Source organism: Pogona vitticeps, chromosome 9 (genome assembly GCF_051106095.1).
Source record: "Pogona vitticeps strain Pit_001003342236 chromosome 9, PviZW2.1, whole genome shotgun sequence".
NCBI lineage: Eukaryota > Metazoa > Chordata > Lepidosauria > Squamata > Agamidae > Pogona > Pogona vitticeps.
The window spans coordinates 12,415,770-12,442,500 of NC_135791.1; positions in this window are offsets into that span (position 1 = coordinate 12,415,770).

Here is a 26,731-nt window from a genome sequence, read left to right on the forward strand (position 1 = left end):
TCCATCCACTGTCTGAATTTTTGTTTCTTGTGTTTTCTCCCATCTTGGATCACTGTGTTTTTTAGTAATATATTGTTATGATTTTAAACTGTAATTGTTATATGACAGTTGTTGTGGGTTTTTCGGGCTCTTTGGCTGTGTTCTGAAGGTTGTTCTTCCTAACGTTTCACCAGTCTCTGTGGCCGGCGTCTTCAGAGGACAGCACTCTGTGTTATATGATATGTTGTCACCCGCCCAGAGTAGTCTATATGAGTAGATGGGTGGGCAATAAATAAATAAATAAATAAATAAATAAATAAATAAATAAATAAATAAATAAATAAATAAATAAATAAATAAATAAATAAATAAATAAATAAATTTTATTCAAACAAAAAATGATTAAACATAGAATAATGTAAAAATAATAATCTAAATATATTTTTAAAACCCCTTTAAAAACACACTTCTCAGGAGGCATATTTGCAATGTCAATTCACTTGACATTGCAAATGTCAAGTGAATTGTCAAGGACAAAAACTTATCTCACAGCCATAAGTACTCAACTCCCAAAACAAACTGCACCAGAGCACAGAGTGCTGTCCTCTGAAGATGCCCATGGCCACCGAGACTGGCGAAACGTTAGGAAGAACAACCTTCAGAACACGGCCAAAGAGCCCGAAAAACCCACAACAACCATCAATTCACTTTCTTTGCATTACCATCAGCCATACAGTGTGGACAGAAATTCAGTTCAACCACTCATACAGATAAAAGCAATAATGATATAAATTGTTCAACCCTGGCCTTTAGGTTTGTGACACTTAAATTAGTCCTATTTAAGCTTTTATTTCTGCTCCACATCTGACCTTCCTATGTAGCTGGGAAGTATCTGGGGGGGGGGGATTTACTTACCTTTAGCTGAAAGCATTTAGCCAGTGCTGCACAACTGGAAACCTCGATAAGGCAGGGCTTCTGGCTCCCTGGATCTCTCAGTTGACCTAGTTGGAACTTCCCTTCAGATCTTACTGGCAGGAGAGGGAGGTTAGGGGTGGATCCATATGCAGGTTGATGATGGAGTCATGAAAAATGTGGCCAAAATGGCTGCAGAGTTCTGAATTTTTGTAAAATTCCTCTAGCTGCATGGCAGGGACCCACAGACCAGAAAAGTTTCAAGTTCCTCAGAGTAGGTCATCCCTTTTGCTCACTAACTGGCACTTACAGTCTCAATAACTCACTCCAAGACATTCATTGGAGAAAGAATAAAAACATGTTTGTCATATTTTGCTGACAAATATAATGGTTAGCAAAACTAACAAGCAAGGCTGACTGTTTTGAACAACAGGCCTGAACAGACTGCTGCTTGCAACAGACATGGGGAACAGAGAGGCAGGCCTCTCTTTGAATTCAGAGGCAGGAAGGAATAATTGGTTGCTGTTGGATAGTTTGAAGTCACCCCAGCCCAGAAGTTTTCCTCCCAGTCAAACCTACTAAAGGCAGCATGTGAGGTTGCAAAAACTCCAGTGATCTTTTTAGATGGACTGTTATGCATTACGGCTTTGACTGTGTTTTTAGAATTGCTTGTGTTCCACATTTCTCAAGAGTGATATTTGTTTACTCCTTTTTAATATTTCTACACTTAGTGTTTTTAGCTTTAAATATTGCCTTTTAAAGATGTACACCATCTTTGTATACTCACTGTTTTGTTCTTAAATATTGCCTTTCAATGTTGTAAGCCACCTTGGGTCCTTTTCTAAGGAGAAAGGTGGGATAAAAAATATTTTAAAGAAATAGATATTGGTGTTTACATCAGTTCTGTGCAACTTGCCACGGCTAATTGTGGCTAATTAAGTAGGTGATGGGGCACGAGGAGGAGGAGAGTCCGAGCTGTCTGCAGCGTGGAATCGGAGCTCCGGTATTTTCTTCTATTTTTGCCCTCCCAAGTTCGCTATCTTGTATTTCCCTCATTATGGAATTTCTTACTCTTGGCTGAGAGGCTATGGTGTTTATCGGAGTCCTGCTGCTGGCTTATCTCAGAAGTTAGGAGTGCTTTGTTTTTCCTCTCTGGCTGGCCTCCCCCGGTATACTCTGAAGACGCCATTGTTATCTCCACTAACAAACGGCTTGTTTTTTTTTCTTCTTCCTCCCTCCTTAAGTTTATAATCTAAATGGGGAAATCCAAAAGACTCTCTCTCAAACCAGTCCCGATTTGGCACAGATTTTACCTTCATCCAAACAGCTGCGGTTGGACTCATATTTTTCACCCCGTCCTTCAACACCGACTACAACACCGTCGTCACGAAGAGCTCCTTCTACCAACATGGCCCAGAAGGACCATATCCTTTCATCTACTCTTCCTCCAAAACAATCCCGTACCAAGCAGCTGCCTAGTGAGAATTCTCTCCTGGACTGTGATGTTATAGAACTTGTGAAACATTACTCTACATTAACTGCAAGAACGGTTTCCCAGATTTTTTCTCAGCTTACTTTTCTTACAGATTTCTTAAAGGGCCCACGCCCTAGTTTTCCACAGTCTCCATCTTGCCTCCATAGAACATCGGAAAAACCTAACTCTGACATTTGCAAGGCAATTCCTCCTTGCCTCCTTCCTGATGGTTGTCTTCCTCAAGCTCCTCCTAAATCCACAATGCACTTGGTCTATGTTCCTTACGCTGCTGTTATTACAGTTTGTCCCCCTAGCGGTTTCACAAGCTTTCCACTCTGGTCTAGAACCTTCCTGGTGAAGAGACATCTCGCCTTCCTTTTAAAAGTGAATACCCGGAACATCGATCTCTCCAGGATTGAAACTTTGTCAACATCCTATCACTCAACTAGACTACTGCTGACCTTTCATTCGAATTATGTTCCTGGGATGCTATTCTCGTCTGTGAACCTATTACGACGTTGGGGTGTTACCCCTCACCGCTTCTTCAAGAATACCATCACTGCCAAGCTTATTTCGACGAAAGCTTCCCTGCAATCTCCCTCCATTGGCGCCTCTCCCTCGCCCAAGAGGACAAACTCGTCTCGAACTCTCAGATCTATTCACCCTCCCTCGGATTTCTTGCTGCTTGCCTTTACTTCTCCGATCCCTCCATCTCCAACGAGTGACGAAGCACCCCATGCCCCTAGGCTGATGGACCACCCGACATCTCCCTTGATCCCCTCTTCCTCCATCCTGCAACACTCCTCTATTTCTCAGGAGAAGCCTCAAGATCTCACCACAGATCTCCAGCCGGCTGCTGTGTCTGCCTCAATCCAATTGGAAGCTTGTGACTGCCTTCCTGCATACTCCAATCCTTCTGCTGCTTCTCCTCCCTATATTCCCCTATCTCCCGCATGTATTGTCAACCGGGGTGCCTCAACCAGCTCTTTCGCATTGGTCGACGCTATGTCCCAGAAACCCCCTCCTCTTAATTTTGATTTTACCAACCTTATTCCTGCATTAGATGCTCCAGCCTCACCCTCTGACCCTGTCCGTCCTCTAGTCCCTGACCCCATTCTGCCTTCTGTGAATTCCTCCCCTCATCTAGACTCTAACACTGCCTCCTGCTGACTGACTGTTCCCCCCCTGGGCCCCCCATCTCCCCAACCCTCCCTCCAACTGATCTCTTGGAATATAGGTGGCTGGAGAAAAAAAGCCTCGGATAAAGATCTGCTTAAGTTTCTCTCTAGCTTTGATATTATTCTCCTACAGGAGACCTGGTTATTAGCCCCTCCATCTATCCCGGGTTTTTCTACTTACCATCTCCCGGCTGTTAAATCTAAATCAAGTGGGCGCCCCTCCGCGGGTCTTTGTTGCTTCTTTAAACCCTCCTCCCTATTTAACCTCATTTCCATCCCTTCCCCCTCATCCTATATTCAAATTTTCCTCCTTCAGTACGGCGAATTTAAAATTCTACTTCTTAACCTTTATTTCCCGCCTCCATCCTCTTCTCTGAATAGCACCTGGATGGAGGTAGAGAATCTTGTCAATCTTAATCTGGAAGCTAATCCATCTGCCCATATTTTGATCTTGGGGGACTTTAATACCCGGTTAGGACCCAATAATTCTGCTCTAGCCAAACAAACAAATTTGGAGTTTGATGAGTCGTTTCCCCCCTGGCTCAATTGCCCAAGGACTTCCAGAGACAAGATTATCACTCCTCATGCTACCTTTTTAATCAATCTCTGCCTCAACCTTCATATTGCCATCCTCAATGGCACATGGGGTAAGGACATTCCTGGGGAATATACCCATCTTTCTATTAGGGGACCAAGCGTAATTGATTACGCCATTGCTTCCCCAGCCCTCCTCCCTTTTCTCTCTGATTTCTCTGTTGGAGCCCGTGCCGACAGTGATCACTTGCCTCTTCTTTTGTCCCTAACCTTTCCCTCTTCGCCTCCCTCCCCTCTAACCCCCCCTTCGCAACTTTCCTCCCGTCTTAAATGGTCTCCTCAAACAGAAACTGACTTCTTTTCTTGGACTCTACTACCAGAGATTTCCAATCTTAACCGTACCATTGCTACAACTGACTCTATCTCTACAGCTATTACCTACTACAACACTCTTCTTGATTCCTTAGTTATCTCTCTTAGCAGTCCAACTAACCTCCCTTCTCATAACCGAGCTACCTCTTGGTTTGATTCTGACTGTTGGCAGGCTAAGAAGCAAGTTTCACTCCTTTCACTCCTTCCGCCTTAACCCTACCCCAGCCTCTTTACATCTCTACCTTATTGCCAGAAGATCCTGCTTATTATTACTAGACTCAAAAAAACATCTTGCTGCCCAACGCAAGTGGTCTGACCTGCTTCAAGCAATTCTATCACATAATTACAAGGCCTTCTGGTCTCTGGTTTCTTCCTCCACTACTTCCTTTTCTCCCGATCCTTCCTCCCCTGTCTCTTTGGAGGTATGGATAGCCCACTTCTCTACAATTTTTTTCTCCCCGAATTCTAACCCCTCTCCCGATTCCTCACTGCAAGCCCTCTCTGATTGGCCTCCCGTTACCTCTGATGAAATATTGGATTTAATCAGCTCATTGAAATCTGGTAAGGCTCCAGGCCCAGATCAAATCCTCACTGAGATTCTGACCAGTAACCCTCACTGGTGGTCTCACTCCTTGGCCAATCTCTTCACTTTAGTTAACCACTCTGGTATCTTTCCCAACTCCTGGTTAATTTCCACCCTGATCCCAATATTTAAAAAAGGTGATCCCTCCCTACCCAGTAACTACCGTCCAATCAGTCTTTTATCCTATATTGGCAAACTCTATTCAAAACTTCTTCTTTCCAAACTTTCTGCTTGGGCCTCTTCCATCAATCTTCCGGGGAAAGAGCAAATAGGCTTTCGCTCTGGAGCCTCCACCCTTGATCACACTCTTCTTTTGTCTCATCTAGCAGAAAAATACTCCATCCACCACAAATCTAGACTGTTCGCCGCTTTTGTAGATCTTCGAGGTGCCTTTGACTCCGTTAACAGATCTCTTTTATGGGACGAACTATCCCAATGGGGCATTGACCCTCGACTACTCTTTCTGCTTAGGCGCCTTCATTCTTCAAACTCATGCCAGATCCGTCTTCCAAACTCCAATATTCTATCTGATAGGTTTCAAGTTAACAGGGGTGTCCGTCAAGGGTGCATATTAGCCCCCTTACTGTTTAACTTGTTCTTAGCAGATCTTCCCCCTTTCTTATCTAAAGCTGCCAACTCTTCCCCTTCTCTTAATGGTGCCCCTCTTTCAGTCCTCCTTTACGCAGACGATGCAGTCCTGCTCTCCCTTTCCAAAGCCAGCCTGCGTCTCCTTTTAGCTAAATTTCAAGATTACTGTTCCGTTAATGATCTTTGTATAAATTCCTCCAAAACAAAAATAGTTGTTTTTTCTAAATCTAGTCCTTTGTCCTTTTGGTCAGTCGGTACACACTCCTACCAGCAAGTGCCAACATTTAAATACCTTGGGCTCACTTTTCACCACAAACTAAACTGGACTCCACATAAAAAACTGGTTATTTCCACATCAACTACCCAACTCAATGCAATTTCAAAATTTCATTATCTTTCGGGCAACCAATTTATCCCAGCAGCCATGCATATTTTTCAGTGTAAGCTCCTATCCCACCTTTTTTATGGGGTGCCCATCTGGATAGAGGCCGTAAACCATGACATTGATTCCATTGCTGCTGCTTTTTTCAGAAATATCTTAGGTGTTCCCAATATGATCCGCCTCTCCACCATGGTACTCGAATTGGGAACCCACCTTCCGTCTACCCTTGCCTGGGTTACCACCTTCAAATACTGGCTCCGCATCCATCTCCACTCTAACTCTAACTCTCTCCTTTTTGATCTTCTTAGTGATTCTTACACATCGAAATGGTTCCAACTGATCGATTCTAAACTTCTCTCTTTAGGAATGAATCTAGAATCCCTTTTCGATCTTGGGTTACAACAGGCCCATTCCTTGATCAAACGCAAACTTTGGCAGCTCGAGTATGAGACACTTTCAGCCAATTTGAACCCCACCTGTTCTCCCCTTTTTTTCAGTCTTCCTCCTTCCCTAGGACACCCTTCCAACTACTTCTCTTTACTGACTAATCCTGACCAGAGAAGAGCATTCATGCTAGCTCGTCTGAATATCTTCCCATCGGCGGTCCATGTAGGCCGTTTCTCCAAGATTCCCCGTGCAAATAGGCTCTGTTTCTTCTGTCACACTTTACCAGATTCCCTGGATCATATTTTATTTCACTGCCCGGCTCATTCTTCTTTGAGAAAGCTCCGTCTTGAACCGTGGCTTTCTTTTTTTCCCAACTCCCTAGTTTTTTTCCTGAGCGATTCTTGTCCTTTGATTACATCTGCCGTTGCTGGATATCTATTGGAAATTTCTATTTTAACCCATAATCTATGATATTCCCCGTTGCTTTGAGAGTATTTTTCACCTTACTTTTTCCTTTGATTATTGTTTGTTTGTACCTATGTTTTCCTGTTGTCTGTTCATATGCCAATAAAGGTATCGAAATCAAAATCGGTGATGGGGCACATTTAATTTGTGTAATTGAGAACAAACAAGAAGTACACCAGCACATATCATGAAAATTTACACAAATTTTATGTGAACTCTAAAAGGTTTCTGGCCATCATCAGAAATACTTATTCAAGGATCTAAGCAAATTGTTTTGCATCTCTTCTCTTTGCAATATAACCAATATGCTGTTTTAGCACCCTGAATTCCTACGAAGGGCCACTGTCTGCTAAATGACCTTTCTTTTGCTGTTGCCTCAAACCCTTCCGTGTTGTTCTCAACAGCAGCACAGAACAGCGACAATAACATTTGGAGAACTGGCAAAGCTAGCATGTCCTGGGCACTACTGATTCATCCAACTTGAGGATTTGGTACTATCTTGGGTTCTTGACATTTTCAAATCCATTTTATCTCTGTTTGACCAGCTCTGTTGACAGAGTTGCTAGTAAGGAAATAAATGACAGAGAGCAAAACAGAAGACAGAAGTGGAACAGAAGCCAAACATTCAGAAGCATGGATATGAAGGCAATAGCAAAATGCAGGGAAATGGGAATATCTTTTTTTCCAACTTCCTAAAAGGCTATCCAGTAAAATACATATGTTTTTTAAATGTTTATACAAAGGAGTTAATGTCTATGGGAGCAGAGCCATTTTATTTGTATTTATTTATTTAAATTGTGAAATAGCCGTAATTTTAAATTGTGCAATGCTCTGATACAAATAAAAAAGGAGACTTACTTATTTGCAACAGGATTAAATAACATTTCTTTAAAATCTTTTACATAACTATATTGAGATTTTTTCCAACACATGGAAGTTTCATGTCTCTAATGGGAAAAACTTCCTTGTAGGAGGATCTGGATTGCTTGAGACAGGCAGTACAGAAGGTCAGCCTGGGCCAAAGGACTTACAGACCACCCTCCAAGATCTGGTGGTCTTGGGACATGGAACACACGTCTCTACTGAGATGTGAGACGCTCCACTCCAGGGTCATATGAGAAAGCTGAACCACTTCCCAGCCACAGAATGTGCCAATGGTTAAAGACACAGGCTGGGTCAGTGGTCATGCAAAAAAGAGGGAAATCACATAAATATGAGGAAGACTTTCCTGACAGTACCAGCTGTTCGGAAACGGAGTGAACTACTTCTGAAAGTGGGCTTCCTTTTTATTGGAAATCTTTAAACAGAGTTTGGATGATCATTTGTTGGGGATATTTTAGTTCGTCATTGCTGCATATTTTGACTCAATAACCCTTGTGGTGTCCTCCAGCTCTACAATTCTATGATTCTACTATTTGGCAGCCTAGTAGGGATGTAATGTGTACTTGGCAATATTTTTCGTTCCTGTGGGCTTTGGCATTTTTGCCCAGCAGCAGCAGCAGAAGAAGAATTTCTGAACTCCGTTTTCCCCATCCTTCCCACTGATTTCCCGCACAAGATCTAATTTGGTAGTCCTGGACTGTTTGTGTATGAAGTATTATTAAGGAACTGCTAGATAGCTCAGTGATTTGGGTGCCTGGCTGCGGAACCAGAAGTTGGGGATCAATTTATTTATTTATTTTTATTTATTTATTTAATTTATATGCCGCCCACTCTACCCAAAGGTCCCTGGGCGGCTCACAACAATTAAAATACAATGCAATAAAATAAAATGATTAAAATACAGTTAAAATACAATTAAAATACAATTAAAAATACAATTAAAATTGCCATCATTAAGACCCACAGTTAATGTTATTTCAATTAAAAGCCTTCTGGAACAGGAAGGTTTTGACCTGGCGTCGAAATATCATCAGTGTCGGCGCCAGGCGAATTTCAGTTGGGAGGGCGTTCCATAGTCTGGGGGCAGCTGCCGAGAAGGCCCTTTGTCTACAAGCCATCCCTCTTACCTCCTTGAGGGATGGCTCTTTCAAAAGGGCCCCCTGGCTAGATCTTAACAGCCTGGTAGGCTCATATGGAAGGAGGCGGTCCTTCAAGTATCCAGGGCCCAAGCCGTTTAGGGCTTTATATGTCAAAACAAGCACTTTGAATTGGGCCCGGACAGCAACTGGTAACCAGTGTAAATTATACAGAATCGGCTTGATGTGCTCTCTGGCAGCCACACCACTCACCAGCCGCGCAGCTCGATTCTGGACCAGTTGCAGTCGCCGGACCGTCTTCAAAGGCAGCCCCACGTAGAGCGCATTGCAATAATCAATACGAGATGTTACCAGTGCATGTGTAACTGTCATGAGACTCCGCTCGTCCAGGTAGGGCCGTAGCTGGTATAGTTTCCGCAGCTGGAGGAAGGCGCCCCTGGCCACCGAGTCCACCTGGGCTTCCAGTGTTGGACTGGGGTCCAGGAGCACCCCCAAGCTGCGGAGCCTGTCCCTTAGGGGGAGTGTAACCCCATTCAGGACAGGGAAGTGGCCCTCCAACCTGTCCGGCGAAGCACCCACTAACAGCACTTCCGTCTTGTCTGGATTGAGTTTCAATTTATTAACCCTCATCCAGTCCATTATCAGGTCCAGACACGAGTTCAGCACAGAAACCGCCTCACCTGGATTGGTGGAAAACGAGAGGTAGAGCTGAGTGTCGTCAGCATATTGCTGACTCCTCAGCCCAAACCTCCTGATGACCTCTCCCAGCGGTTTCATGTAGATGTTAAACAGCATGGGGGACAGTATCGAGCCCTGAGGAACCCCATGACATAACTGCCATGGGGCAGAGCAACTGTCCCCCAGCACCACCCTCTGGATACGGTCAGCTAGGAAGGAGCGGAACCACCGTAAAACAGTGCCCCCAACTCCTAACCCAGCCAGCCTATCCAGAAGGACACCATGGTCGATGGTGTCGAAAGCCGCTGAGAGGTCCAGGAGTATCAACAGGGTCACACTCCCCCTGTCTCTCTCCCGGCAAAGGTCATCATACAGGGCGACCAAGGCTGTCTCTGTACTAAAACCCGGCCTGAAACCCGATTGAAATGGATCCAGAAAATTCCCCACTGTGCCTCCATGAAGGGCTTGGACTCTATGATCCATAGGTTTCTTCCAGCTATGCAGTTCTAAGACCATCATCACCATCATCTTTTGTATGTATCTTTTTTCTCTAATGTCAAGAGATAATATTGTTGAGTTTCAAATTGGATTTGAAGCTGACCAGTGTGAGACCCTGACCCTGACGACGACAACGACAACGACGACAACGACAACAACAACAACGACGACAACAACAACAACAACAACAACAACAACAACAACCAGATACAAAAACCCTATGGGCCACAATGCTGCAGGCACAAGCAGCCTAGACCGTCAAGCTTAATCTTGCACAGGAAATTGGCAAGAAGGGTGAAGATGTTCCTTTTTGAAGCCCAGAGGGCAGGACAGACTAACAAAATGTAATATAACAACAATGTGAATCCCACAATGGAGGAAGAGTCAGGGAAAATGACCGACGATTGCTACCACTGTGACTTTGACCCTGCAGAATGTAGGTCATTGCAATATTTATTGTTTGCTCATCAGTTAACACTCAAGTGATGGCCCATAATGACTGTTGCTCAGAGGCAGTCCAATCAATATTTATCATTTGTTTGCAATGCAGTACTAAGGTTTATCTAGCTTCTGATATAAAAATGGTGTCGGCTCCTACACTAGGACCCCCATATCCACAGGGGATCAATTCCAGCTATGGTGGATGCCTAAGAAGGAATACTATATACACCATTCAAGGGGGGTAAGGAAAAAGGCAAAAGGAGGCAGGATAAAGGCCACAAGGTGCTCCTTGTTTGTTGCATATAGGGATACAGCAAACTGCTGATAAGTAACACCATGGAGATTGACCCCCACAGATACTGTATCTAAGGAATTGCTTGCTTTATTTCACAGACAGAAACTGAGGCCAAAAAAAAGGGAAGAAAATCTTGTGGAAAGTTGTGGATTAAGAAACATCCAGATTCACAACTTACGGCCTTTTTCTTTCATTTTTATTTTTTAAAAAATATTATACTATTGGTGTGAGAATTATGCTAAATTTTGCCATGTTGCATGGACTTTTAAGTAAAAGAATTGCATGGGCTGGTTCCATCTTTATGAGCAATCAAGCTGTCCTTCTGCATGTGGTGGCGCTGTGGGTTAAACCACAGAAGCCTCTGTGCTGCAAGATTGGAAAACCAACAGTCGTAAGATCAAGTCCACGCGACAGAGTGAGCTCCCGTCGCTTGTCCCAGCTCCTGCCAGCCTAGCAGTTCAAAAGCATGTAAATGCAAGTAGATAAATAGGTACCACCACGGTGGGAAGGTAGCGGCGTTCTGTGTCTAGTCACGCTGGCTACGTGACCACAGAAACTGTCTATGGACAAACGCTGGCTCTATGGCTTGGAAACAGGGATGAGCACTGCCCCCTAGAGTCAGACACGACTGGACTAAATGTCAAGGGGAACTTTTACCTTACTATGTTGAACAGGGCCAGTCCACTAGACACTGGCCAGAGGCTACACCACATCCTTTACCACTCCCCTACAGATTGCCCAAAGATGCCCTGCCTTTGATCTTCCCTTTCCCGCTGCTATTTTCAGCTTCAATTATGCTGGCTGGGTTCTTCACTAAGAGCTCTCTTTAAGAGGCCTTAACAGGCAATTTTGGGTGCCAAGGCTCACACCAGTCCTTGTCTCTGAAGAATTCTCACACACATGTCTTCTTGAAAAAGCTGCCCAGTGTTACTGGAGCCAAGCATGGAACAATGGAGCAGGTCCAGGGTTTATTGAGGTGGGGTACAAGTGATCAGCATTACTTCTGTATGCAACAGGTAAGGTACAGTGCAGTGCAACATGGTGTGACACACTGTGGTGGCAAGTCTTGGCCCTAAACAATGTGGGAGTCGCCCTTCATTTCCCCCATCAGGTGGCAAGGCAGTTTAATATTCTTGGTGCTTAACCTCACAAAGAAAAAAGATGATAGAAGCCTTCCACTTCATTTGTGAAAATACAGTGGAAAGAAAAGAGCTTGTGGAAAATTCTTGCATCTGTAGGAGATTCCTTGTCAAACTTTCTCAATCGTAATCAAGAACTTGACAAGATTTCTTCACATCCCTACACATAACTTCATTGTTGCTATGTGCTGTCAAGTCACCTCTGATTTAGGGTGGCTCTATGTATGATCAATCTCCAGAATGTCCTGTCCTTAATAGCCATGCTCAACACTTGCAGACTCAAGCCTTTGGTTTCCTTTAGGGAGGCGATCCATCTTGAGTTTGCAAGAGTTGAGCAGGGCTATTAAGGACAGGACATTCTGGAGATCGGTCTTCCTGCACTGAGCAGGGGGTTGGACTTGATGGTTTTATAGACCCCCTCCAACTCAATTATTCTTCTTCTCCTGCTTCCTTTGACCTTTCCCAGCACTATTACTTTTCCCAGAGAATCCTGCCTTCTTATGATGGACAGCTTCAGTTTCAACATTTTTTTCTTTCAGAGTTCAGGCTTCATTTGACCTAGGACCCACTTGTTCATCTTTCTGGCAGTCCAGGGTATCTACATACCAAATTTCAAATGAATCATCTTTTTTTCCTGTCAGCTTGCTTAACTATCCAGCTTTCACATAACTGAAATCAGTATAAGATTCACTGTGAGTGTCGTTTTATTTTTTACCCTCCCCACAAAAGCAATTTTGTTTCTAAAAACAAAGAAGAACATTTTAGTGTTGCACAATATGTGATTCAAATAATGGCCCTGAGCTACTGGGCTGGTCAACTGGAAAATAAGCAGCTTGGATCTGCATGATGGGCTGATGAACAGGTAGATGAATAGGTAGCACTTCAGTGGGAAAGTAATGGTGTTTCATGTCTAGTCACCCCGGCCACATGACCACAGAAACTGTCTATGGAAAAATACCAGCTCCAAGAGTCAGACACAACTGGACTTAATTATCAAGGGGAACCTTTACTTTTACCTTTATACATTTCCCAGTGGTAAAGAAGGGTTTGAGAACTCTCTCTTTACAGATGTTTTGACCTAAAACTCACAACATGATAAATAGTGAGAGATTATGGGCACCATAGGATTCTAAAACATCTAGTGCTTCAAAGGTTCTCTCTATTCTTGGGCCAAAGACCAGGATATCCACTGACTTTAAACTGTTGCCATGAGTGTTGTAAAACTCAGCCCACATACTAGTACTGAGGAGACTAGATATTTAAGTTGCACAGAACACATTTTTGAGCAAAAGCCAGGTTTCTGTTTGAAAAGCCAAGCCTTCACAGACCCAGAAGCAGTGTGAGGACAGATTGCAAACTGCAGTAGTCCCTGTAAAGGATAATTTGTTTGAAATGGCCAAAGTCAAGTGTTCTACACGATTGCTGCTTCCAATATTATAAAATACCACCCACATCATAGTTAAGAGTTTCCTGTCCCACTCCAAGTGTCAATTCACCAAGCAATTTCTGGATGATTCAGTCATTACCCATTAGCAGAGTCATGCACAGTCACTATGCTCATTTTTTAAAGCTTTCACTGACATTTGTTTTGCCTCATTTTTTTTACATTTTGCCCTCTCCTTGCCCATACATACATACTGTATACCCACTTGCATTTTAGCCATCTGACATTCTTGAAGAATCCTGTCTTTGTGAATCCACATGTGAACCAACTTGATCTACCATCTCCAACAAATTGATTGGCTTTGATTGGCTTTACATTTAGACCATGCAACAAAAGTAGGCACCCTTGTTCTCGCTGCAGCTTCTTCAGCCCCTAAAAGTGCTTCATGAAGAGTTAGAGGAAGCTATTCTTTTAGATTTCCCCTGTCCAGGCTACCAGGGGGATGCTAAGAATTTTAGTTCAAAAAAGCAACTTTACCAAGATCTGGTTTGGGACTGCTGGAGGCTTTGTGAGGGGAATGAGGAGATTGGTGATGTCCCCAAACCACAGATCTTTACTCCTATGAATTCAGTCTCCATCCAAGTCAATGCACATCTGAACCTATCCATCAGATTTCATAAACTTCCTCTAATGTTCTCACACAGTGCTCAGCAGTTGAAGTATTGGTATTAAAATGCATATTTTGATGAAAGATACACTTCATATGTCTCTCTCATTATAATTATGTACTGTCAAATCCCTTCCAGATTATGGCGGCCTTCTCAGTTTTCTAGACATAAAGTGTTCAGAAGTAGTCTGTCGATCCTTTAATCTGCTGGCCCTCTTGGGCTACGCAATTTGCTCAAGACTATAAGCCATACACACTCTAGGTGAGGTTGGATAGATTCAAACACCTGACATCTTGATGTGCTGCCAGATGCTGCAACAGAACTGGAATGTCCCTGTTGGTGATATGGACTACACATAGATAGATTCACACATTCATTTTTGCTGTCTATTGATGGCAGCACTTTAGGTATCCTGTGAAGTAAATTATAGTGCACAAAAGCTAGGTAAAGGTAAAGGTTCCCCTTGACAATTTGTCCAGTCGTGTCCAACTCTAGGTGGTGGTGCTCATCTCTGTTTCCAACCCATAGAGCTAGCGTTTGTCCGCAGACAATCCTCCGTGGTCACGTGGCCAGCATGACTAGACATGGAACACCGTTTACCTTCCCACTGAGGTGGTACCTATTTATCTAACTCTCATTTTTGCATTTAGCATGCTTTCAAACTGCTAAGTTGGCGGGAGCTGGGACAAGCGACGGGAACTCACTCCGTCGCGTGGATTCGATCTTACGACTGCAGGTCTTCTGACCTTGCAGCACAAAGGCTTCAGCAGTTTAACCCACAGCGCCACCATGCAAAAGCTAGTGGCATATTAAATCTGATAGTGTTTAAGATGGCATCATATTTTTTTCATATGACAAAACACAGCATTCTGTTTTGAAGGACTTTACATCTTTCCTGAAATTGAAGGACTTCAAACAGTACCTTTGGAAACACAATTCTCACTTTGTATTTAAAATGTAATGAACCTCCAGAATTCATAGCGCTAAGCTGGGACATATACGACTCAGTGACACATTCCTAGCAAAGTTTCTTTCAAATCAGTTTGGTTTGTTACAAACACAGTGTACTTGATTCAAATGAACCCAGGTGTCTTTTCTTCCCCTGTCACTCTGAATTGGGAGCAAACTAAAAACATTTTCCCATCCATTTACTCTTCTAGTACTTGTGGTTGAAGGTTAATGTACTAGAGCTCTTCCTGCATTTACAGTGCTTCCTACCTCCTCTCTCTCGCCCTTTCTCTCGCTCTCTGTTTCCAGATAGAGATGAATGTGATGAATCTTACTTTTACTGTAACAAACGGCTATATTTGTACTATTATGAACCTTTAATGAGCCATGTATTAGTGTCAGAACTAACAACATCCCTTACTTGGCTGAGAACGGACCACAAGCACTGCAGAGTTGGCTATTTGTATTTGAAAGTTATTTCTTCCATCTGTCACAATGCCAGTTTTAACTCTGAAATCACAACCTTGTACTGAAAATGGGTTGTACACTCATCATGAATCTTCGTAGATAGCTCTTAATGCCATATGAGGCATGAATACATCTATAAGAGTAATTTTTAATTTCCAGGGTCTCAAAAGTTAGATAGCATGGAAAGACCAAGGGTGTAGGGAGGATCTTCTTTAAAAACTTGTTTAAAATTCTATTTTGCCCCCTTTAATGGCTTGTATTTAAACCCCCTCAATGAAAATCCATTCCTTTTCTTTTTCATCCTCAAGGGCTAGATTGTGGAAAAATTACCTTTAGGACTACATCTCCCAGAATACCCAGGAAGGACGGCAGGTGGCCGGATTGGGATTCCGGGAGTTCAAATGGTAAGAAGCCAAGAATAAAAAGGCAACGTTTTCAATAATTGCTATTTCTTCTGCCAAGGTGGAACAGCAACTGTATAGCGGGCACACTGAAGCCTCTATTATCTCAGGCCTCCAGGAGTGCTCACTCTTCTTCTTCAGTTGCTGCCACCAATATCTTCCAATTATTCACTGAGGCCAGTGTTTCTTTAACAAACTTAAACTCGTTTATTTGATCAATATTGTAAAATAAGTAAATCACAAGTGGTTAATCAGTCTTTCTCACTCTATGACACACAGACTCTCCTCTCACTGACTTACAGGCTCACAGGCCTACAGACTCACTAATCACATATCTCACAAATCTCCTCACTCCTCCTCCTCTCATCCATTCTACACCCCTTTATAACCCAGCCACTCCCCCCTTTAGCACCACCTTCCATTCCCTCATTGGCTCCTTTTCTACAGCTCAGCCGTGACGGACAGGTGAGGGCAGGACTGAACGCTACAAACTGGCATGCACAAATATTTGCCCAAGCGACAGTGCATGCAGTCCAGGACTAGTCTAATTATTTTGGTGCATGAGGCATAAAATCTTAGAAGCACACCTCCACACACACGCACAAATTCCTGGTTGTACAATACTAAAAAATTCATAACTAAGTCTTGCTGAATTTTCATGGCTCTCCAAATTAAGGTTGTGGTTGTCATTCTTGGAATGTTGTGTGTGTGTGGGGGGGGGGTGTTATGCCTGCAAAACGAAACCTTCATTGGGCACATACGCTTCCTACTCAGTCTATATCCCTGATTGTGGAAAACGTTGAGCATATATTAATTCAATTATTATTTGAAAAACCCTCTGGTTTATGAATGTGGGCTATTGTGCTTCTGTAGCCATGATACAAAAAGTCAGGAAATGGGATGATAGTGCTGGAAAATATCGTACCGTATTACCAGCAAGAAAAATGATGCCAAGCTTTAGATAGCAAGGGCAGCCTACATGTTGACAACACTAATGGTAGCAGTCAAGGTGGTCTACAGGATACTGTCTTGTGTTCATTACCGCGCGCAAAGTGATACCATGCAGGGGGAAATCCCAGAGGCTGACGCCTTTTTTGATCAGTTAACCATTTCTAAGCCAAACACAAAGCAATTGTCAGGGCTGTTTTTCAACAAGAGTGAAACTCTTGTAAAGCAATAAAATAGTACCCTGATCCTTGGTGGGTTGTAAACAGATTGTTCCTGAATTTTAATCATTAAAATAGAGTTGCAAACCTTGCATATACAAGCAGTACACTGAGCAATTTAGGATCAACTAAAAAGACAGTAATTTGTTTCTGAGTAAATACTGGAAAATTATTAGCAGTAAACTGAAAATTAAGCAGTGGTACAGAGAAAACACATTTTACAGTATTAAAAACTGGGCAGTATTTGTTCCTGGAAATTAATTTTAACTCTTTCTCATTATCCCTTAACATTATGCTTACTGAAAGTACCTGCCTAATACGCTTATTGGACGTGATGATTTTTTTTTTTAAAGAACAGCACAAAATTAGGCTGAAATGAAACAAGGCTGCAGACACAGATACACACCAGTGTGAGCATTTGTGGTAACTCACAACTTTTGGATTTTCTGTAGGACATTTTGAGGAAAACTTTTTGCTCCCGTTTTTTTGACACATTAGGAAAAGTTATCTTCTCTTTTCTTACATCCATGTAGACAATAATTTCTCATCTTGTTGTCACTTCCTATAATTTTCTCTTTTTTCCAGGATCTAGAAAACAGACTTTGGAAGTCATTAACTAGTTCGCGAGATGTTACTAATCCTGTCTGATATGCAACCGACGTTACGGAATTCAAAACACAGCAAATGGTAAGAAACCAAGAACAAAAAGAAACATAAGCCAGTTGCAGTTTATTTCAGTTTGAGTGCTGCTACAAACACATTTAAAATACTTTCCCCTTTTAAAATGAAAGTGGAAATTGCAGGAGGCGTTCTCTTCTTTGTGATATTTGTTGGTATCGCCTCCGTCTGTACCTGTGCAACACAGTTAAGGCGCACAAACATTCAGCAAACTGATGTTGACGGGTTTCCATCTATGTGGGATGGCTTAATTAACAATGGGGAAAATTGGATTAGGGTTTTTACAATTTCTTTCAGATGACTGCCTTATTTTTAAATAGATTGTGTGATCCTCTACATATAAAGGCCACCCAAACATCAAGGTGGAGGTGAAAGAGTGCGCTCCTGCCCACCCTTTAGCTGCTGGAACGACACTGCAGGTTTTTCCACCTACTAAATTGATCTGTGGAAACTCTATCTGTTCCAAGAACCAGGCTCCTTGGTACTGTGGAGCAGCTATTTGCAGCCAGCCATTCCCACCTTAAAAGGGACATGGTGGCACTGTGGGCTAAACCGTAGAAGCCTGTGCTGCAGGGTCAGAAGACCAAGCAGTTGTAAGATCGAATCCACGCGACGGAGTGAGTGCCCGTCACTTGTCCCAGATCCTGCCAACCTAGCGGTTCAAAAGCATGCAAATGCAAGTAGATCAATAGGGACCACCTCGGTGGGAAGGTAACAGCATTCCGTGTCTTAAGTCGCACTGGCCATGTGACCACGGAAGATTGTCTTCGGACAAAACGCTGGCTTTATGGCTTGGAAACAGGGATGAGCACCGCCCCCTAGAGTCGAACACGACTGGACAAAAATTGTCAAGGGAAACCTTTACTTTTACCTTTTTATTCCCACCTTGCCAACAAAAGTCCGCATAGTCAAAGCTATGGTTTTTCCTGTAGTGATGTACGGAAGTGAGAGCTGGACCATAAAGAAAACTGACTGCCAAAGAATTGATGCTTTTGAATTGTGGTGTTGGAGGAGGCTCTTGAGAGTCCCCTGGACTGCAAGGGGAACAAACTTATCCATTCTAAAGGAAATCAAGCCTGAGTGCTCACTGGAAGGACAGATCCTGAAGCTGAGGCTCCAGTACTTTGGCCATCTCATGAGAAGAGAAGACTCCCTGGAAAAGACACTGATGTTAGGAAAGTGCGAAGGCAAGAGGAGAAGGAGACGACAGAGGACAAGATGGTTGGACAGTGTCATTGAAGCTACCAACATGAATTTGACCCAACTCTGGGAGGCAGTGGAAGACAGGTGGGCCTGGCACGCTCTGATCTATGGGGGCACAGACATGACTAAAGAGTCAGACATGACTAAACAAATAAACAACAACAACAAATTCCCACCTTTTCTCTCTCCTGAATGCCCTCTGCTTCCTGCAGAAAATGGCTATAAACCAGGGACTGGGTTGTGCTAAGGGGGATTGCTTCTTTGGGTGGGGCTAGGTCCCATCTCCTTGTGCAGGAGAGGAGACCAACTTCTCTGATAATTCACTAGTTATATGTTTGTTATAAAACTTATTCTACTGGAGCTGCTGTTTGTTGTTTCCTGAAGGACAATGGTGAAGGAGAACAAGGAGTAGCCACTAGAACTACAGAGGAATGAAAAGATATGGATGAAGAAAACAGTTATGTTGACATAGGACAGGGGTGGTGAACCTTTTAGGGCTCGCATGCGGGTGACAACAGGGGGTGTGCTGTGGCGGCGATGGACCCAGATCCGGAAGACTGGGACCGGAAGTGGCGGTTTAAGGGGAAATCATGGCGATGTACCCAGAGGACCTGGAACTGGTGGCAGAAGTGGGAATCCCTGCTGCAGCCGCCTCATGAGGTTTGGCTGGGCAGAGGGGGCAGGGGGGCGGGGGGGTAGTGACCTATGGCTTGCATGCCAGAAGAAAGGGCTCCATGTGCCAGCTGTGGCACGTATGCCATAGGTTCGCCATCACTGACAAAGGAGAAGACAATAAGCTCATAAAGAGATATATGTTCTGGCTGCAGACAACCATGGCTAGTAGTTCCCTACATACAGAAGGAGGCTCATAAAACCACTGCTATCTATTTTTGCTAGGCAAGAAATAAAATATTTGTTTACTGTTCGATGAACTTCCCTGAGTTTGTAATAAGCTTGTGAACAGAAAAAAAGATCACACAGCTTCATTGTCAGATCTGAGCAAATATGATCATCATGATCACTTGGTGCTCAAATCCTGTCCTGTGCATCAGCAACCGTCTTATGCAATTTTAATGAAACCCTTACTGGAGCAGAATAATTTAGCACAAAGCAACCAGGGGTAGCTCAAAGAAGTGTGTGTGATGGGGAGGGGATTGTCTTAATATATCTGGCTAGCTGACATATAAGAGCTGGGAGCTGGCTGGCTGTGTGTTTCCAAAAACGGGCAACTGCCATACGGCAAATCAGGAAGAGGGTATGTGTGGATGATGACTCCTATTATGACTCACCCTTGAGCATGAAGATGCAGTTGAATAAAATGTAGGGAGCCACTTTAGATACCTCCTTTGTTCTGATCCCACTTTGTAAATCATGATGTAAATCATGATAAATCTCTGTGCGCTTTGGAGAAGTTCCACTTAAGCAGAACTCTAATTTGGAAACTGGCAGGACAAAAATCATTTCTACTCTTGTCATCCTTCTCCTCCCCACCCAGTGAGTTTTGCTGGACCAGCACACACGGCAGTGAGCAGCAGTATCCTTCCTGCCCCAGGCAGTGGGAGAACCTGTGCCAGTGATGATGAGAAATAGAAATACCCTGCACCAATCACTTGATGGATCTATTGTGTGATCTCTGTGCTCTAGCTCATATGTCTGAAGAAGTGGGCGAAATTCTGTGAAAGCTTACATTAAAATGTAACAGTTAATCTTTAAGACACCACAATCTTTTGTCTTTCATCTTTTTCATTTTTCTTTTGTTTTTTGCCTGATATTGGTGCATCCAGCATTTCAGCTAACTGAAAGGAACATATTTTTTACATCAGGGCTGGGCAACGTTTAAAGGTCTGGGACAGTTTTGATCCTTTCTCAGATTTTGGAGGGCTCTCCAGAAAGAGAAAATAGTGAGCCAGTCACTTCTGATTTCTGTAAAGCAAAAAATAGACTAGAGGGATGATTGTATGTTTAAGTAGTAAATGGTTCCTCCCAGTGGCTACTGGAGTGTACAATTTGCAATTTGGGAGTAAAAAAATGTCAGAGGGAGACGGACATCAGGAAAATCTTAAAATCAAAATTAAATTGTGGAAATACAATCAAAGCCATAGACACATGGGCAGGTTCAGTAATCAGAAACTGAAATAATAGATAGGACCCAAAATGGCTTTTGCCCTATTCAGGAGATGGGTGATTATGGTGATCAGTGTATTTTTGTTGTGGGTGTATTGTGATAAGGAGGAGAGATTATCTGTCCCTGTGATTGATGGGTGTCATTAGCTGGTCTTTTGTGTGTAGTGATCCCCAGTCCTTATGGCTGGGTAGAGTTTGTTGACCTTTTGCATGCTGTATTTTTCAGTGCTGGGAGCCAAGATTTGTTGAGTTTCAAACTTTCTTCTTTTTTGTTGAGGTTCTGCTGGTGTTTGGGGATTTCAATGGCTTCCCTGTGCAGTCTAACGTAATGATTGCTGGTGTTGTCCAGTATTTCGAAATAGAATTTCATGTCCAGCTTGTTTTAGGACATGTTCAGCTACTGCCGATTTTTCTGGTTGTTTATTCTTGGCAAAATGGAGAATATTTTGCCAAAGCAGAATGAAGCACAGAGAGGGAAAAAGCTCATCTCTTCATTTCATTTCAGCAAAATGGGATCCCCGAACACAAATGTGAAAAACAAACCACGAACCAGTTCATGGGGGGGGGGGTGTTGATAGTTCATGAGTAGTCACGAACCATGAACCACCACAAACCACCGGTTTTCTCGTTTGTGCCCATTTCTTCCCTTGACCTCTGGTTCCTCAGCCACACTGAGTTATCTAGCCAACTGCCATGTATCTAAAGTTATGGCTTCCTCAGCTTAAAATTATGTTTTGTGTCTATTGGATATAACAGTTATTTTCCACTAAAGGCTTGAGTAAATCCGAGAATCATTTAATAATGGAATATACTGTAGCTGCTACTTATGCATTCCAATTATTTCCAACCACAGCTTCTTTCTGGGATGACGTTATTATATGTATCAATTTTTACATTAGAGCAGTTCCTGAACTCTGCAGATATATCTATTCTGCTAAACCATCTGTTTGTTTCATGGGAAGTTAACCAGTGCTGAACGATAATGGATTCTCCACACTCTTACAATGACCTAACAATTGATACTGCAGCATTACAAGAATCATCCCCTATAAACTTAAAGCAATTTACTCTTTCAGAACGCAGTCACATGTGGATACTTATCTACACATTTGATCATCAAAATTTTATTTAGATTTTGTTTAAAAACAAATATAGATAAACCAGCTAATGTTATTCCCTACTCTTGTAACTGCTCATAAAGCTTATGAGATATTCCTGGACAGGAAAATCAAATCAGCCATTTCCTTATTTAATGGTGCACTGGAACATCAATAATTTTAATTTAGTTGAAGGTCAAACTACACCGTATACTTTTCATATTTTTTGAAAAGATGGTCTCCCAAGTAAAGAAAAATGTTTGATACACTTCATGTTTCTCCTCACCTCTATAGCTTGCATTTGCTGTGCTATATTTTGTGATTAGTCATGTGAGGTAAACATGGGCACATTAGGTTGCACTTCCCTTAATGTTTTATATAGTTTTGACCTTCAGGCAAGAATGCATACAGTCCTTCTCTTGATGGAACTGGTTCTAGCATCAGAATTGGGAAAAGATTACATCCTCTCTCCAGTGCAATCCCAAAACGTGTTGGAGGGGTGCTGGAAAACTGATTTCAGCTGTTTTCCAGAAGAGACCAAAGACTTAAGGGGAGCAAAGAATTCCTCAGTGTCTGCCAGAGCTTGGAGAAGTTACTTATCTCTGACATTTCTATCTCAAAGAAGTAACTTTGCCAAGCATTGGTGATCCTGACTTTAAGCCTTATGGAAAAGTCTAGGGACGTTGCTAAATGACATGTTGGTCCACTGATGTCGAGTTCATACAGGATGGCATGCCTCATTCAGTGGACCTATTGGACTCAAAAGAACTCCAGAGCCATATTGGATTATTTTCAGTGGCATTTCCAAGAAGCAGCTAAAACAGTGGAATGCATTAAGATTATACACCCTTTAAAAAACACACAGAGATCAAAATAGCATATTATTGCTCTGTTCTAAAAATATTATTCTGTATTTTTCTAATGATTCTTTATGGAACTTCCAGTTCCACTCAAATTAATACAGGTACAATCAGAAATGTTATTATCCCTGAAGGGGTGAAATAACTTTCCCAAGGTAAAAAAAAAGTTAGTATCTCAGAAACCAACGTTCTCTGTTAATCAAAGTAATTAAAGGAGAGTGTAAATCCCAATTCCCCTTTAATCCTTCTTAACAATAAGAAGTACTATTAAATCCTTAATGTGCTTGCTTTAATTATAACCTATCAAACAGAGAATCAATCTAAGTGGTAAACACACAAAAAAAGCAATATTCGGAGAGTAGGCATGATCATGCCTTTTAAAAATGCAAATTGAGGTATGAACATAAACCCTATAATAACATTTGATTAATCTTTCCCTTTTAAAGCCCCTTTGCAAAATATTAAATTTTGCTCATGGGCTGGCAGGATCTAGACTGAAGAAGAGGCATCTCTACAATTGTCAGCGAAGGTACAGAAAGGGTCTTGCACATCTTCAGAGTTACCAGATTTCTCCAGATAGCTCAAATGCATTCATTTATTCAGTTACTCATTTGCCAAAATTTATGTTCAATAGGTATGCTGAGAGAAGTGCAATGATTTAATTTGTAGCTAATTACATCTAATTAAAAGGTTCCCACTTGACTTCCTCATTCCATGCCAGTTGGATGGCTTTTGATGTGACCAAAAATCCAAGCATAGACTTGTTAATTAGTGGCAATTACCCCATGAGGCAAAGTATTTTCCTTGCAAGGCATAACTACGGAACAGTGGGTTTGTGGGGGGGTTGTTTGTGTTTCTTTACATTAATCACCAATTTAGTTCAGCATCATCTGCCATCAAGTCAATTCTGACTTAGGGTGACCCTTTTCAAGGTTTTCCTGGTGGTTGATCATTCCCTACCATGGGACTGTGCAGCTTGCCCAAGGCCACACAGGCTGGTTCTATTCATAGGAGGCACAGTAAAGAATTAACTGCGAACCTGTGGCTTTGCAGCCAAATACCTAAACCACTGAGCTATCCAGCCAGTTGGCTAATTTTGTTAATAGGAAACCAAAAAAATTAATAGGAGGTCTATGGCTTAACAATAGTAGATACATCACACTCCTCTCAATTACTGAGAGGATTCTTCAAACATCAGTAAAGTTGCTTTTGCAATTCCCCTAGGCAACTGCCAATGGTGATATACCAACCTGCTCCAGGTGTACTTTATGAGGATACAGTTCTGAAGGTATATAAACACTCCCTTACTGAACAGGTTTGTGTATCTTGGCAGCATTGTCTCCTGCTGCATTGCTCATTGATGAAGTGACTCCTCAATTCTATAAAGCAAGTACTCCCTTTGGAAAACTTTGATCCTGTGTGTGCAACCAACATAGAATCAATCTTTCTGTCAAGCTGAAGATGTACAAAGCTGGTATTCTATCCTCCCCACTTTATGAAGGGGAGACTTCAGACTATCTGTAAACACCATGCAAGAAAGTTCAATCATTTTTATCTTTCAGAGAATTCTTAGCATCAAATGGCAGGGTGGAGTCCCTGCCACTGAAGTCTTGGAGCAAACATTTCTTCGCCAACATTTCTACAATCTTGAAACAATTTCATTGGGCTGGCTGGATGACAGTTCTCCCAAAAAGCATATTCTATGGAGAGCTTTGTTGAAGGTGGTCAATTGCATGGTGGACAAAATAACCAATATAAAGAAATATTGAAGACAACATTGGAAGAATTTAATATTGTTCGTGTCAGTTGGGAAGCTCTCAATCAAAACTGAAATGTGTAGTGAAACAATGTCAAACAAAGCTCTAAAGAATTTGGAATGAAAAGAATCAAGAATGCACAATGTGAAAGAAAAGTGAAAAAGCAAGAATATAACACCTCAACAGCCCAGTCTAGCTAAACTGCTCCCATAAACTTCCCCCATCGTTTCCATATTTTCAGGGCCTGTATTGGGGTAACTTACATAAGGATATAAGAAGAGCCCTGTTGGATCAGGCCAAGAGCCCATCTAGTCCAGCTTCCTGTATCTCACAGTGGCCCCACCAGATGCCTCTGGGAGCCCACGGGACCACAAGATCCCTGTCACCTGATACCCCTCCCCTGCATCTGGCATTTGGAGGTACCTTTCTTTTAAGTCTGGAGATTGTACATCCCCATCACGGCTTGTAACCTGTGATGGACTTTTCCTCCAAGAATCTCTCCAATCCCCTTTTAAATGCATCTAGGCCAGATGCCATCACTAGATCCTGTGGCAAGGAGTTCCACAGACTAACAACATGATGGTAAGGAAATATTTTCTTTTGTCTGGTCTCATTCTTCCAACACTCAGTTGGAGTGAATGTCCCCTGGTTCTGGTATTGAGTGAGAGAAAAATGAGCTTCCCTCTATCCACTTTATCCATCCCCTGCATTATTTTATATGTCTCTGTTATGTCCCCCCACAGGTGTCTTTTCTGTAGACTAAAGATCCCCAAACACTGTAGCCTTTCCTCATAAGGAAGGTGCCCCAGCTCCGTCATCATTTTAGTCACTCTCTTCTGCACCTTTTCCAGTTCCACAATGTCTTTTTTGAGGTGCGGCGACCAGAACTGTATGCAATACTCCAGGTGTGGCCTTACCAGTGTTTCGTACAATGGCATTATAATGTTGGCTGTTTTAGTTTCAACCCCCTTTTTAATGATACCTAGCATGGAATTGGCCTTCTTCATTGCCACTGCACACTGGTTTGACATTTCATTGAGCTGTCCACCAGCATACCAAGATCTTTTTCCTGATCCATCACGGACAGCTCAGAACTCACTAGGTGATAAAGTTTTGATTTTTTTGCCCAATGTGCATTACTTTACATTTTCGTATATTGAAACACATTTGCTATCTTGCTGCCCATTCTCCCAGTTTAGAGAGACCCTTCTGGAGCTCTTCCCCATCCCTTCTGGTCTTCACCACTTGGAAAAGTTCCATGTCATCTGCAAACTTGGCCACCTGACTGCTTTTCCCTGTCTCAAGGTCATTTATGAACAGGTTGAAAAGCACTGGTACCAGGACAGATCCCTGGGGCACACCGCTCTTCACCTCTCTCCATTGTGAAAATTGGCCATTGACACCTACTCTCTGTTTCCTGGTTCTCAACCAGATTCTCAGTCTATAAGAGGACCTGCCCTCTTATCCCCTGACTGTGGAGTTTTCTCAGCAGCCTTTGGTGAGGGACCATGTCAAACGCCTTCTGAAAATCCAGATAGACAATATCCACTGGTTCGCCCGCACCCACTTGCCTATTGACATTTTCAAAGAATTCTAAAGGGTTTGTGAGGCAAGACTTACCCTTACAGAAGCCATGCTGATTTTCCATCAGCAAGGCTTGTTCTTCACTTAACCACTTTTTTTCTAAATAGTGAATCTGATGTAAATGGTCTTATTTAAACATGAAAGACAAACTATTATGTAGATTGTCTTGATTGCAGCTCTTTGGAACAGATTGACCTTAATCCCTCTCCAATAATATGCCTTTCCTCAGTTGTCTTAATTAATTCCTCTTTGGCCTTGCTAAATATAAGAAGCATCAAATCTAAATCACATTGGTTCAAGACTGCCACCCATTTAATCCCTAAATTCCTCATCATCTCTAAACATCCCAGGTGGTTTGTAAGTTCTCAAATCCCTCTGGATCTTTTTTTCTTTGCAGAACCGCATATTATCAAGAAGGGATTTAGGTCAACCTGTTCCCAAGGGGTATTTGACATGAAATCACAGGAACTTGAGGAGAAATTGAAGGATTTTGAAGCAGAAACAAAGGA